Here is a 12,431-nt window from a genome sequence, read left to right on the forward strand (position 1 = left end):
CATACGCAGATTGTCGAGCATGAAATGTTGTCATAGCCATATGTAACGTTGAACCTCAGGCCCTATGGAATTTCTGAAGCATGTCATGAGGTAATAGCACATAAGGTGAAAAGGATTTTAGACTTCGTGATGATAAAGGAGTCGAAAAGTGGAAAGTCAAGTCCCATTGTCCTTGTGCCGAAGCCCGATGGTGAGTGGTAGTTTTGCAATGATCACCACAGGCTGAATGAGGTCTCCAAATGTGATGCGTATCTGATGCCCTGTGTGGATGAACTCATTGAGAGACTGGGAACCACGAGATGCATTAATCCCTCTTCATGACGAAGTGCTACTGGAAGATCCCCATGTCCCAGAGTGCCAATGAGAACACAGCCTTCGCAAAGCCTGATGGATGTTTCCAATACAGCAGAATGCCCTTCAGACTGCAGGTGGCTCCAGCAACCTTCCAGAGGGCTATGAATCAAGTCTTGGCTTCTTGAATAAGAAGTATGCCACGGTCTACCTAGATGACATTGTGGTCTTCACTTCTAACTGAGGTAGTCATCTACCAAAGATACAGGCAATCCTGGATGCATTGAGGAATGTGGGGTTCACCGTAAACACCAAAAAATGTGCCATAGGGAAGGAAGAGGCCAAATATCTAGGCTTAGTCTTTGGGAGGTGCAATCCAGAACTGGCCACAATCGCTTTCCAAGAAGCAAGTGAGGGCATTTCTTGGAAATGGGGGTTACTACCAGTGGTTTATCCCAAGGTTTGCCATAAATGTTGCATCGTTGATGGACCTCCTTAAAGTCACAAGATTGTTGACTAGAGTTGAGCGAAACGGGTCGGTCAAATTAAAAAATAGCCGACTTTAGCTAAAGTCGGGTTTCGCCGATCGAAACCTGACCATAGCGTGAGGTCGGCCATGAGGTCGCCGAGCAGAGTGCCAAAGTCGCGTTTCAAATAATGCTTCCAGCGCCTTTTCTCACCCAATGATGGAGGACGCACAATGTGGGCAACGCGATGACACGCGCAGCGGCCACCACCATCTTAGAGAAAGGCATTGAAGTGATTGGCTGGCTTTGTGTGGCGTCACAGTGGGTAAAAAAGGCAGTGACCGCCGACCGCCTTCTTACTTCTGCCGATCTTAGAATAGGAAGAGGTGCTGCTGCTGCTGATTCTGAATAGGGAGAGCGTTAGGCAGGGAAGAAGAAAAAAAATTGCTTCTGCTAATAGCGCTTTTCACTGTACAGTTAGTGTGCAGTGAAAGGGGAAGATTTTTGTTGTGTGCAGCAGCGGTGGTGGTAATTAGGCTGCCTTTTAAAGCTACCTGCTAGCTGCATTGCTGTGTGCACACTGCTGTTCAAACTGCTTTTTTCAAAGCACTCCAACTTTTATTATTTTGTTCTGGTGAGTTACTGAGCGTTCATTTTTTCACAGCGGTGTACGCTCCTCACACACTACCGTGTACTGGCTGGCATCACGGACAAATAGAAGCTATCTGGGTGTGACTCTGGAAAAACAAGCAGAGGAGTTTTTCCATTTTTCCAGACCTACACCTTATAGAGCTGTCCGCTTTTCTAACAGTTTCGTATATCTGCTGTTTGATCACGGTCAAAACTAGACAGAGACAGCGTGTGTCAGTCCGTACACAAATAGACGGAGATCGACAATTTTCAATACAGACACCATATAGCGGTGTACGCTCCTCACACTACGGTGTACCGCTATGTATCATGGACAAAAAGAAGCTATCTGTGTGTGACTCTGGAAAAACAAGCCGAGGAGATTTTCCATTTTTCCAGACCTACACCTTATAAAGCTGTCCACTTTTCAAACAGTTTTGTATATCTGCTGTTTGATGATGGTCAAAACTAGACAGACAGCATGTGTCAGTCCATATAAAAATAGATGGAAATTGACAATTTTCCATACAGACACCGTATAGAGCTGTCCGATTCTCAAACAGTATTGTATATCTGCCGTTCGCATTACAGTCACATCAATACAGAGTCAGCGTGTGTGTGTGTGACACTCCGTAAATACATATATGGAGATTGTTAGTTACACAAAAAACGCATACAGCTGTACACTTCTGATACAGTTCCGTATATCTGCTTGTTGGATTACGGTCAAATACATACTGTGAGAGCGTCTGTGACTAGCAAAATATATACGTAGATTTAATTTTTTTAATACACCTTACACAGGTGGACGCTCCTCATACAGTACCATCTCTCTGCTGGTATTTTTGGTACATTTTCCCAAACATGAGGATCTGGCAAAAGCACAATAGCAGCTAAGGCAGGAGGTTTTGAGCCTACGTAATCGTCAGGCCCAAGAAGGCCTGTAAGGTTGCCTTTTCTTGGAGTAGGAAAACCGCTTTTAAAGCCAGAGCATCAGGAACTGGTTTTGTCATACATTGCAGAAACAGCCACCAGCTCTATTGCCTCCTCTTCTGAACGTTAGCAACCTGCAAGCACAGAGTCGTCAGTGCAGGGTTCTGGTCAGGAAAAACACCTTTCCTTGTGTCCTTCACCCCCACCAAAAGTTAAGGATGTGGCAGCCCACACTTCAGATTACTCTATGGAGCTGTTTTCACATACCATGCCTGGAGTATCCAGTCAAATCCTGAATTCCCCAGTCCAAGATGAATATGACATGGAGTGCACTGATGCACAGCCACTGCTAGTTGATTCTGTTGGTACATTGACCCAGAGCACTACATTGCCCTCGCAGTCTACTTAGCCAGAATCTGACCCTGATGAAACTCATGTGCCCCTTCCCGCATACTACACCACCTTACACAGTGACACAGAGGAAGGTAAAGAGGAAGATGCAGATGACTTTGAAGAGGAGGTGATGGATGACCCAGTTCTTGACCCGGATTGGCATCCATTGGGGGAGGAGGGTGGCGCTGACAATAGTTCAGATAAGGAGAAGGATCCACAGCAGGCATTGACATCGCAGCAGCTTTTATCTGGCAGGCCCGTAGCTATCCAAAAACGTGGAACAAAAACTAAAAGAGTTGCAGGACAGCTTGGCCAGAAGGTCAACTTAGCACAGTGTGCAAGAGCAGAAAATGTATGCCATAGTAGGAAGAGTGCAGTGTGGCACTTCTTTGTCCAAAATCATACTGATGAGGAAAAGGTAACCTGTATGAAGTGCGGAAGGCCCTTTAGCCGAGGTAACCAACTCAGAAATTTAAATACCAGTTGCATGCTTAGACATTTAATCAACAAGCACTTGCAAGCGTGGACGGACTACAAAACCTCAGGTAGCACATGTGAACCTGCTCTGACTGAAGGTAGCCAGCAAAGCTCCATCGCTTCCCCCACTGTAAGACCACCGCGAACGTTAAGCACACCACCAGCACTAAATGTGGAGGTGTCGTCGCAAGTAGAGTTGAGCGAAACGAGTCGAAAAATTTCAAAAGTCGCCGACTTTTGGCAAAGTCAGGTTTCATGAAACGAAACCCGACCCTAGGATGAGGTCGGCCACGAGGTCGGCGACTTACGCGCCAAAGTCGCGTTTCAAAAGTTTGTTTTGCGCTCTTTTTCAGCCAATCAGGATCCACGGACACTGTGGGCAATGTGATGACATAGGAACGGGTCACCACCATCTTTCAGAAGGGCATGCAAGTGATTGGCTTGCTTTGGTGGGCGTCACAGGGGTATAAAAGGAAGTGCACGCCGACCGCCATCTTACTTCTGCCGATCTTAGCATAGGGAGAGGTTGCTGCTGATTCTGTAGGGAGAGTGTAAGGCAGGGAAGAAGAAAAAAAACTGCTTCTGCTGCTAGCGATTGTGCCTGCACAACACACCAGTCACTGTGTGTGCAGTGCAAGGGGAGGCTATATTGTGGTGTATCAGTGGTGTTGGTTGTTGGGCTGCCTTCTAAGGCTTCCTGACAGCTGCATTGCTGTTTACCCACTGCTCTGCAAACTGCTTTTTTAAAAGCAATCCCAATTTTTTTTTTTTTGTCCTGCTGAGGTACTGAGCTGCAAACTGCTTTTTTAAAAGCAATCCCAATTTTTTTTTTTGTCCTGCTGAGGTACTGAGTGTGCATGTTTTCACACCATACAGCGGTGTACGCTCATCACACAGTACCGTGTAACGGCTCTTATCACAGCCACAGTGAAGCTATCTGTGTCACTCTGTGAGAATAAGTCGAGGACATGTTCCGTTCTTACAGACCTGCACTCTAGGGAGATTCCTACTCTGCCCAATTCTACATACACCTTGTAGTTTGTGATACACTAGCCAATTTCTGCCTGTGACATAGCGCTGTGATATTCAGTGGGCCTCACACAATCCAAAAGTGTCCAGTGTCCACAAGTGTCTGCAGAAATTCAAAATCTCCCTTATCCTCTAGTCACTTTGGTCACAGCTGTGCCATCGAGCCTGTGACATAGCGCTCAGATATTCAGTGGGCCTCACACAATCCAAAAGTGTCCAGTGTCCACAAGTGTCTGCAGAAATTCAAAATCTCACTTAGCCTCTAGTCACTTTGGTCACAGCTGTGCCATCAAGCCTGTGACATAGCGCTCAGATATTCAGTGGGCCTCACACAATCCAAAAGTGTCCAGTGTCCACAAGTGTCTGCAGAAATTCAAAATCTCACTTATCCTCTAGTCACTTTGGTCACAGCTGTGCCATCGAGCCTGTGACATAGCGCTCAGATATTCAGTGGGCCTCACACAATCCACAAGTGTCCAGTGTCCACAAGTGTCTGCAGAAATTCAAAATCTCACTTATCCTCTAGTCACTTTGGTCACAGCTGTGCCATCGAGCCTGTGACATAGCGCTCAGATATTCAGTGGGCCTCACACAATCCAAAAGTGTCCAGTGTCCACTAGTGTGAGCAGAAATTCAAAATCTCCCCTGTCCTATAGACACCTTGTACCTTGTTTTACATTACTATATAGTTTGTTGGATTTTGTCTACATTTCTACCAAAAATGAGGAAGGCTGGTGGAAGAGGCCGTGGAATTGGGCGGGGGTTGGCAGCTGGTAATGATGGTGTTGGTGGTGGATCTGATGGTAGTGGCAAGAGCAAAATAGGACCGAATGCAGGAGGTGTTGAGCCTGCGTCATCGTCTGGCTCCATAAGGCTTCGAAGGCTTAGTTTTCTAGGAGTTGGTAAACCGCTTTTAAAGCCAGAGCATCAGGAAAAAGTTTTGTCTTACATTGCTGACTCAGCCCCCAGCTCTATCGCCTCCTCTTCTGAAGTTGTAAAAAGTAAAAGCATTGAGTCGTCATTGGAGGCTCACGTTCATGAACCACACCTTTCCTTGTGTCCTTCACCCCAACCAAGATTGAAGGATGACGCAGGCCATACTACTGATTACTCCATGGAGCTGTTTTCACATACCATGCCTGGATTATCAAGTCAAATAGTGAATTATCCAGGCCAAGATGAATCTGACATGGAGTGCACTAATGCACAGCCGCTGATGGATCATTCTGCTGGTACATTCACTCAGAGCACTACATTGTCCTCGCAGTGTACAGAGCCAGATTCTGACCCTGATGAGACTCAGGTGCCCCTTCCCGCACACTATACCACCATACACGGTGACACAGAGGAAGGTGCACATGACATTGAAGAGGAGGTGATGGATGACCCAGTTGTTGACCCAGATTGGCATCCATTGGGGGAAGAGGGTGCTGCTTCCAATAGCTCAGATGAGGAGCATCCACAGCAGACATCGACATCGCAACAGCTGTTATCTGGCAGGCCCGGAGCACTCCAAAGACAGGTTCCAAAAATCAAAAGAGTTGCTGGACAGCTTGTCCAGAGGGTCGAAAGATCACAGCGTGCTAGGCCGCAAAATGTCTGCCAAAGTAGGAAGAGTGCAGTGTGGCACTTTTTTGAACAAAATCCTCATGATCAGGCCAAGGTTATCTGTAAGAAGTGCGCAAAGACCTTTAGCTGAGGGAAAAATCTGAAAAATTTGAATACCAGTTGCATGCTTAGACATTTAACCAGCATGCACTTGCAAGCGTGGACACAACACCAAACCTCAAGTGCCACATGTGCAACTGATCACAACGAAGGTAGTCAGCAACGCTACATTGTTTCCCCCACTGTAAGCCCACCGGTTAGTACAGCAGCAAATGTTGAGGTGTCATTGCAAGGCCACAGCAGTCAGGGAATCCCACTGTTATATCAACGAAAGACTGATTCTAGGCCATCAGAAAGAACACCAACTCCATCACCATCATCAACCCTCTCTCAGTCCGCCCTGTCCACCGCTACTTCCACCATATGCAGCTCTCAAGTCCAGCTCACCCTCCCAGACACTATGAATAGGTCAAGAAAGTACTCAGTCTCTCATCCGCGTACACTGGGTTTGAACGCCCACATTGCCAAACTAATCTCGTTTGACATGATGCCCTTTCGGTTGGTGGAAAGCGCAGCTTTCCGCGAACTCATGGCCTATGCAGTACCACGCTATAACCTACCCAGTCGCCACTTCTTCTCTCGCAAAGCCATCCCAGCCCTCCACCATCATGTGAAAGACCGCATTGTCCATGCACTCAAACAGTCAGTGAGCGGAAAGGTGCACCTCACAACTGATGCATGGTCCAGTCGGCATGGCCAGGGCCATTACGTGTCCATCACTGCGCACTGGGTTAATGTGGTGGATGCAGGGTCCACAGGGGACAGCGGTGGTGGGACAGTGCTGCCTAGCCCACGGTATAGGAAACAGTTGGCTGTAGGCGTTCGACCCTCCTCCTCCTCCAGAAGCGAAAGCTCGTCCACAGAGCGCAGTCGTACGAGCACTCCATCTGCAGCTGCCACTGTTGCACACGAGGTGTCCCCCTATCGAGCAGCTAGTGGAAAGCGTCAGCAGGCTGTGTTGCAGATGATGTGTTTGGGCGACAGACACACCACCGAGGTGCTGGCCGAGTACTTGAAGCAACAAACTGAGTCATGGATAGGCAGTGTACATCTTGAGGCAGGCAAGGTAGTTAGTGATAACGGCTGTAATTTTGTGGCAGCCATAGCCCTTTCAAAACTCAGCCACATACCTTGCTTGGCTCACACCTTGAACCTGGTGGTGCAGTGCTTCCTCAAAAATTATCCGGAGTTAACAGCCCTGCTCCAGAAGGTGCGAAGTCTGTGCGCGCACATCCGCCGGTCACCTGTACACTCCGTTCGTATGCAGAAGCTGCAGCGATTGCTCCACCTTCGCAACCACTGCCTCATTATCGACATTGCAACAACGTGGAACTCCACCCTGCACATGGTGGAGCGGCTGTGCGAGCAGAGGCAGGCCATAATGCATTTGTGGGAGGATACACGGCCAGGCACTTTGAGAGCAGACATGGAGTTGACAGGTGTGCAGTGGTCGAAGCTGAAAGACCTCTGTAAAGTCCTTCAGTGTTTTGAGGAATGCACACGGCTGGTAAGCGCAGACGACGCCATCCTAAGCATGAGCATCCCACTTATGCGTCTGCTCAAGCAAACTTTAACGCACCTTAAGGAGCAGGCTTCTGCAGCCAATGTTGATGAGGAGGAAGAGGAGGAGGGAATCCTTGATGACATTCAGCCATTGTCTGCTCAGGGACCTCTCCTGGACGAGGTGGAGGAAGAAGAGGAGGAGGATGAGGAGGATGATGGGGATGATTACTTAGGGGAGGAGGATGCATCTCGTGGGGCAAGTGAAAATGTTGGCGTGGCAAGGTCTGGTACAGGGTTTGTGCGTGACTGGAGGGATGTGGATTTGCCAGAAAGTGCTCCTCCAACCAGCACTCGCAGTGCATCATTGACACCGGGAACATTGGCCCACATGTCAGATTATGCCTTCCAGATCCTAAAAAGGGACCCCCGCATTGCCAAAATGATGAACGATGACGACTACTGGTTGGCCAGCATCCTGGATCCACGCTATAAAGGCAAATTACAAAACATCATGCCACACGATAAATAAACAAGCAACTCTGGTAAATCGGTTGCTTGAGGCATTCCCAGCACACAGCAGCGGTGATGGTTCTCACACGAGCCATATGGGCCGGGGTCAGCTTGGCAGAGGTGTTCGTGGTGCACACAGCAGAAGTGGCGTTGGAGACAGGGGTTTCATGACAATGTTGTGACTGATTTTTCAAGTACCGCTCACACAACTGGTAATACTGCATCGATGGAAAGTGACAGGAGACAGCAGTTGTCAACTATGGTTACAAACTACTTTTCCTCCCATATCGATGTTCTCCCACACAGGTCATTCCCCTTTGACTATTGGGCCGCTAAACTGGACACCTGGCCTGAATTGGCCCAATATGCCTTACAGGAGCTCGCTTGCCCAGCTGCAAGTGTGCTATCGGAAAGAGTCTTCAGTGCAGCTGGATCAATCCTGACAGAAAAAAGGACCCGTCTGTCAACCCAAAATGTGGATGATCTAACCTTCATTAAAATGAACCACGCATGGGTTTCCAAGGATTTTGTCCCACCTTCCCCTGATGACACATAGGGTGACAGAAAAATGGCTTGCTTTGGTCCACCTCTTCCTGGGACTTGACCTATTTCAACTTTTGCATCAGCTGAATGTCCAACATCAACATATGCCACTTTCTAAAACTCCCTAACTGTGCTGCTTCCCCCCCCCCATGGCCGGGGTCACCACCTAGCGCACGACACCGTGCGAGTGCCGTTGCCCTGGACAGGTGGGTAGGCCGACTCTTGGGCGCGGGCACTGGCATAGGGTCCCTCATAGTGCAATCAAGTGTCTCTGACGGTGGTGGTGCACACCCGCCGTCAGACACACCGCCGTACTATGAGGGGCCCAGTGCCAGTACCGACTGGCCCCAGCATTTGCAATCTTTACCTCTCCCTGCTCCTCCGCTGTGTAGTCTGGGCCGTCAAATCCATACTGTGCCTGACAACGTTTGAGCCTGCCTCCTGATGTATAGACATATATTTTGAATGTGTACGCTATCCATACATTTTATCTGGGGATACGGTACCCTTTCTCACCTTTGTGCAATCACGTGCAATCCATACTGGGCCTAACACCGTCTGAGCCTGCCTCCTGATGTATAGACATATATTTTGAATGTGTACGCTATCCATACATGTTATCTGGGGATACGATACCCTTTCTCACCTTTGTGCAATCACGTGTAATCCATACTGGGCGTGAGAACGGCTGGCGAGCTGTTAAGCAAGCTACAGCACCTGTGGTTTGCATACATAAGTTTTTCATTTTTTCAGGAATGACGGTTAGGCCTAATTCCGGAACTGTGGTTGACCTGCACTTACTGGGAAATCATTGTTCGCGGGTAATAATTGTAATCAGTGATCCCCATCACTAACGTTGTTCAGCGGGTTATCTGCACCTGTAAGCGACAAACGCTGGCCTTTTCAGTGTAGCGCACATACAGCCACGGACATGTAAGGGTATGACACACCAGTTATTGGCCAATCTCATGTGCCAGAGCCTCACGTGTCCCTCTAGTAAGCCGGACTCGGACCGCGGGGCATGACGGAGTCTCGTTCGTTAACGGAATTAAGCTTGCAATGTGTGCATCTGTTCTGTAGCTGGCATGGTTGAGGTTTCCCAGGTGGAGTCGAATTTAACCATAGGCTCCACTCCTGGTGGTGCCCTTCTGGACATTCCTTTAAGGTTCAGCTTTGCAACCATACTGCCCACGTAAAACAAACACTTTGCCTTCATGAACACTGTTTGGAGGTTCATGACTCGTGGGAATAACGCCGCCCAATCAGTTAACCTGCTAGAGAGATCGTTCGTTGCTCCCAAGCATGACATCACACTCCCTAGGAAGAAGATAATGCCACTGTGGCGACCGTACTCCTGGGGGCGACACAAGTGCACTGATGCCCAGCCACTGCTCGATGAATCTGCTGGTACATTGACCCAGACCACTACATTCCCCTCGCACGCTACACGGCCTGAATCTGACCCTGATGAAACTCAGGTTACCCTTCCCATATACAGTTCCATCTTACAGGGTGACAAAGAGGAAGCTGCAGATGAAAGTGCAGGTTCGGCCCACCCGCCATCAGACACACCACCGTACTATCAGGGGCCCTGTGCCAGTGCCATCGCCAACGAGTGGGCCCCCCCTGCTTGCTCAGGATCACAGCACTTGCAAAGTTGGAAGATGGGGACGACAAGGAGTCCAGACACTGTAGCCAAATAACCCCCATTTTTCAGTGTGTAACTTGTGTTATGAAGTTAATTAAGGTTGACAAGCTTAAGTAAGAAGAATTGATGCTTTTGGCATTCAAATGGGCACTGTTGGTGTGTTTCCTGTCCTCCTCTCACTGCCAACTTTTATTCCCCATTGACTTACATTGGGTTTCGTGTTTCGGTACGACCCCGACTTTTCCCTATAATCGGACGATCTTGCTCGACCCGACTTTTGGAAAAGTCGGGTTTCACGAAACGAAACGCGACCCTAAAAAACCAAAAGTCGCTCAACTCTAGTCGCAAGGTCAAAGAACTCAGGGAATCGCAATGGTTTTGCAGCACAACACTGATTCTAGGCCATCACCACCAATACCATCACCAACCCCCTCTCACTCCGTCCGGTCCACTGCTACTTCCCTCAAATGCAGCACTCCAGTCCAGCTCACCCTACCAGACACTCTAAGTAGGACAAGAAAGTACTCAATATCAGGATCCTGACAGCGCCGGCGTACAGCCTACGCTGAGCAGGGACTCACCCGCACTGTAGGGACCCCTGGGGACCAGGACAGCCAGAAAGTATAGGTGCACAGGACGGACCTGAGTGATGAAGTTTAGCAAGCCGGCACGGGACCTACGGTCATGTGACTGCAAGGGGGCGGGGCTTAGCGTCCTGCTTTCAGAGAAGACAGAAAACTCAGAGTCGGGCAAAACGGAGGTCATTCACAGTACGGACAGCTAGGTACAGGAGGGATAAACAGATGGGAGGTCAGACAAAGCCAAAGGTCATACACAAGAGGGCGACGCGGTACCAAGGGGACGAGCAGAGAGAAGTCGGGTCACAAGCAGAGAGTCATACAGGAGAGGTAGCACAGTACAAGAGGGACAGGCAGAACTCGTAACAGGGACAGAACCGGATCAAAACCAAACAAACAAGCAAGATATCAGGCACAAGGCACACGTACGCACAAGGTCAACTAACTCATCCGAGGGCAGGAGTATAACTGACACCGGACCTAGGTCAAGTGAGCGTTAACCCCTTCACCCCCAAGGGTGGTTTGCACGTTCATGACCGGGCCAATTTTTACAATTCTGACCACTGTCCCTTTATGAGGTCATAACTCTGGAACGCTTCCATGGATCCCAGTGATTCTGACATTGTTTTCTCGTGACATATTGTACTTCATGTTAGTGGTAAAATTTCATTCAAATAACTTGCGTTTATTTGTGAGAAAAACGGAAATTTGGCGAAAATTTTGAAAATTTCGCAATTTTCCAACTTTGAATTTTTATGCCCTTAAATCACAGAGATACTGCACACAAAAAACTTGATATCTAACATTTCCCACATGTTTACTTTACATCAGCACAATTTCGGAACCAAAATTTTTTTTTGTTAGGAAGTTATAAGGGTTAAAAGTTGACCAGCGATTTCTCATTTTTACAACACCATTTTATTTTTAGGACCATATCACATTTGAAGCCACTTTGAGGGGTCTATATGATAGAAAATACCCAAAAGTGACACCATTCTAAAATCTTCACCCCTTAAGGTGCTCAAAACCACATTCAAGAAGTTTATTAACCCTTTAGGTGCGTCACAGGAATTTTTTTGAATAACATCTAACTTTTTTTCACAAAAAAAATACTTCAGGTTCAATTTTCTTTATTTTACCAAGGGTAACAGGAGAAATTTGACTGCAAAAGTTATTGTGCAATTTGTCCTGAGTACGCTGATACCTGATATGTGGGGGGGAACAACTGTTTCGGCGCATGGCAGAGCTCAGAATGGAAGGAGCGCCGTTTGACTTTTTCAATGCAAAATTGGCTGGAATTCAGATCGAATGCCATGTCACGTTTGGAGAGTCCCTGATGAACCTAAACAGTGGAAACCCCCTACAAGTGACCCCATTTTGGAAACTAGACCCCCCAAGGAACTTATCTAGATATGTGGTGAGAACTTTGAACCCACAAGGGCTTTACAGAAGTTTATAACGCACAGCGGTACAATTAAAAAATCATATTTTTTCCACAAAAATGATCTTTTCACCCCAATTTTTATTTTCCCAAGGGTAACTGGACCCTAAAAGTTATTGTGCAATTTGTCCTGAGTATGCTGATACCCCACATGTGGGGGTAAACCACTATTTGGGCGCATGACAGAGCTCAGAAGGGAAGCAGTGCCATTTGACGTTTTTGGCTGGAATTGAGATCGGACATCATGTCGCGATTGGAAAATCCCTGATGTACCAAAACAGTGGAAACCCCCTACAAATGACACCATTTTGGAAACTAGA

Source organism: Dendrobates tinctorius, unplaced genomic scaffold (genome assembly GCF_039654945.1).
Source record: "Dendrobates tinctorius isolate UK_male_01 unplaced genomic scaffold, ASM3965494v1 ptg000015l, whole genome shotgun sequence".
Taxonomy (NCBI): domain Eukaryota; kingdom Metazoa; phylum Chordata; class Amphibia; order Anura; family Dendrobatidae; genus Dendrobates; species Dendrobates tinctorius.